The following is a 4070-nucleotide window of genomic DNA, read 5'->3' on the forward strand; positions in this document are numbered from 1 at the left end:
GACAAGTTGCCTAGTTTTATAATCAATTTGAGAATTGCTAATTGATATTATTTGTGTCCAACACCACAAGTACGTAGGTGGTATATTGTTGTTGATGCAATCTAAAATCGGATCTCATTTATTTGAATTTAATAAGTATCATGAGATATCGCTAACCATTTATGGGGTGTCAGTTCATATGGTATTGGGCGCCTTAAGGTGCCAAATAGCAACACTCAATCAATTAATAAAAATCATGGCTAATTTATTTTGAGTTGAATAAATCCAAATTATATAAGTGATCCTTTGCAAAATCAAGATTTTCATGAAAAAATCGATGTTGCTCAATGGTGGTTTGATGGAGGTTCGATGGTGGTTCGATAGTGTTCGATGTGATTCTTGCAAGATACGTAATTTTTCACTCGGATGTCCATTTTGGGTGATTTTTTTTTATTTTGAGTATTTTTTCAAGATCTACACGTTTGAGATGTGTATACACACATTTGGGAAATGTAAATCTTGAAAAAAAAATGACAAATGCAAAACATACCTCATGTTCAAGAAATGTTTTGGTATGTTTTCAAGTTTTAAACTTTGAAAATGTGTATGTGAACATCTAAAACGTGTAGATCTCAAAAAAATATCCAAAATAAAAAAAAATATTATCCCAAATGGACACCCGAGTGAAAAATTATATCTCTTACAAGAATTGCATCGAACCACCATCGAGTAATGTCGATTTTTTTATGAAAATCTTGATTTTGAAGCCCCCATCGAGGTAGCATCAAACACCATCGAACAACCATCGAGTTCGGCATGATTTTTAAGTTATTTTTCAAATCTAAAACTCTGAAATATGTAAAAAAATTGACATTGCTCGATGGTGCCTGATACCAGCTCGATGAGGCCTTCAAAATCAAGATTTTCATGAAAAAATCGACGTTGCTCGATGGTTGTTCGATGGTGGTTCGATGCAATTCTTGTAAGAGACATAATTTTTCACTCGGGTATCCGTTTAGGGTCATTTTTTTTATTTTGGGTATTTTTTTTAGATCTACACGTTTTAGATGTTCACTTACACATTTTCAAAGGTTAGAACTTGAAAACATACCATAAACATATCTTGAACATGAGGTATGTTTTGCATTTGTCATTTTTTTTCAAGATTTACATTTCTCAAATGTGTATATACACATCTCAAACATGTAGATCTTGAAAAAATACCCAGAATAAAAAAAAAATCACCCCAAACGAACACCCAAGTGAAAAATTACGTGTCTTGCAAAAATCGCATCGAACACCATCGAGCAACATCGATTTTTTCATGAAAATATTGATTTTGAAGGTCCCATCGAGCATTATCGAACCACGTTGATTTTTTGCAGATTTCAAAGTTTCAGATCTGAAAAAAAAATCGCAAAAAAAAACTCAAAAATCATGTCCAGATATATTCGAAATGCAATATTTTAGTGTCCTAAGTAAGTAATACTTGTTATTACATTGAGTTATATTATATTTTACCTTTCCCATGAATTTTTTTTCTAGAGAGAGGGTTGAGAGGAATGGGTTGAGGGAGAAAAAGGGAGAAGAGAAGAGGAAGTAGATAGGAAAAACTATGGGAGGGGTATTTTGGGTATTGTAAAAAAAATTAGTATTTTTTTGAAATGATTAGAAGACTTAGCATTTTTTCTATTTAGGACACCTTATTAAGCATAAAAACTCAAATTTCCCTTACTTAATTAAGAGAGGTGTGGATAGAAACACAAAATGTGAATAAAAGCTAATTAAAAAAATAAGAGGAAGATAAAAGAAAAGAAAATAAAATAAAACTTATTGGAGTTACTTCTCTTTCTGTGACACCAATTCATTTATTTTTCCTAACTAATTTTTATATATACTATATTAATTGAATGCAAAAATGAGGGTTCATATTTAAAAGACGTTTGGCAAAATTATTTTGTACAATATTTTTTAATATATATAATACATGTCATACAATAATAACCCAAAGAAAAAGTTAGTGAAGTATTGCTGCACAATTTGTTTACTAACTAACATACTATCTCTATACCATCCCATGTAGTAAATCTCTTATGGTGTTTACTATTATCATTAAAATTAATTAAGTTTATAATATGGGAGGAAGCACAAAGGGACTAAGTGAAGCACTAGATATATACGATCAGAAAAGAAAGAGAGGAAGGTGAGGATGAAGCCATTAAGATTTCTTCAACATATATTAAGATCAAGGCATATACATATATATATATATTTGTTCATATAATTGGGGACTCATGGAGTTATTACTATTCTACTACATATATCACGTTTGGTCTTTTCTTTTTTAATTTATGTAATTACACATGTGAAATTATGGGATCCCTTTGTGGATCAAATACACACGTTCATGATGACTAGATATAAAAGTAAAATAATAATAATAATAATATTGGATTTGTCTCTTACTTTTTAGGTTGACTGACACGGCACCTACCTATAAATAGACACACTTTCTTTTGGACATCTCACTCACTTTTATTAGCCATAATACATACATCTTCTTCTTTTGCATGCATATATAGTTCTTTCTCATAAAACCAAACTTACTGCATTCATTAATTGATTAAGACGACGATGACACCGGTCTCAATTTTTCAAGGCTATGTGAGCACCACCGGTGCCGGTCGCTCGACCGCAGTGAAGGGAGAAAGCAAGACCGACGGCACCCAAAGCGAGGCCACGTACACGATGTGCAAGGGTCTGCACTCGCTGATGGAAACGATCGACATCAATCAATCGCTGTCGGTTGGATTTGGCCCCGCCGGATCAGTTGATGAGAAGATGAAGTTTGTCAAGGAGCTGAAGATCACCAGCGAGAGCTTGGCAATTGTTGTGCACGCTCGACGTGTGCAAGGAAAGCATGTTCAGACGAGCGCTCGATTGGCATCTAATGTCGTTCCGCCCCACGGCGACAGCGCTCTGCGCGACTTCTTTCTCCAATACGGTGACTCATATGTTTCCTCGATCACCACCGGGGGGGAATATATTGGAGTCTACTCATTCCACACAGAAACCAAAAGCGAGCAGACCAAGTTGGAGGTGGAGCTGAAGGGCCAGGGAGTATTCGAGTTCGGCACGCTCCAGGCCGATTTTCAAATGAAACTGGAGCGGGCCGTTCTGGATTCTCAGACACAGGTTTCATTCAAGCAAATGATGTTGGGACTGGACAGTGAGTTTCCCGACCGGAACAACATGGTTGAGTTTGCGCGCAAGTTTTCGAGCCAGGAGCTCTCTGCGCCCAAGGTTCTTGCATTTGAAACTACCGGATATGAACACATTGGCGGCGTTTCCAACGGCTTTAACCCCGTCGCTTCAAATCGGAATATATTAGTGGGCGCGGGACATGGAGATCGGGGCCTGTCAGGAGATTTCGCCAAGATATCTGAACTGGTCGACCAAATCAGCATAATACAATCCATCTATGGTTTTTACGGTGGATACAACGACAGTGAGCTAACCGCCGAAGCCGTTAAAGCAAAACAGGATTTGGTGTCGCTGCAGAAAACATTTTCCGCTTATGAAAGCGATCCGATCACGGTTCCCAGCAAACCGCAGCTGCAGTCCCTTTCCAAGGGTACGCCGCAGATCCAATACTCGACCAGTTACTCCGACACGTATGGTAGACGAGGCCAAGGCAACAAGACCCCATTTGACTTGTTCACGGGGGTCGATGCGTACATCCAGACTAAAACCAGGATTACCGGCATTCAGATGAGAAGCGACTCTCGTGTGACCAATCTCATCGTCGATTTCGAATCGAGCGTGGGGGGAAGCCGAACGGAGAGTTACGGCAGAGACGGCGGAGACTGGAGTAACAAGCTGGTGTTCGGAGATAACCATTTTATCAAGAGAATCTGCGCCCGATCCGGAGCCGATCTTGATCGCCTCAGCATCTTTCTCGACGATGGAAGATCACTTGTCGCTGGTGGCGACGGCGGAGATGATCACTGGATTCCGGCGGAATCCGACGCAATGCCCAATGGTAGTTTCATTCTGGGGTTCAGGGGGTATTATTCAGACATGGTCGACCA

Source organism: Humulus lupulus, chromosome 9 (assembly GCF_963169125.1).
Source record: "Humulus lupulus chromosome 9, drHumLupu1.1, whole genome shotgun sequence".
Lineage (NCBI taxonomy): Eukaryota > Viridiplantae > Streptophyta > Magnoliopsida > Rosales > Cannabaceae > Humulus > Humulus lupulus.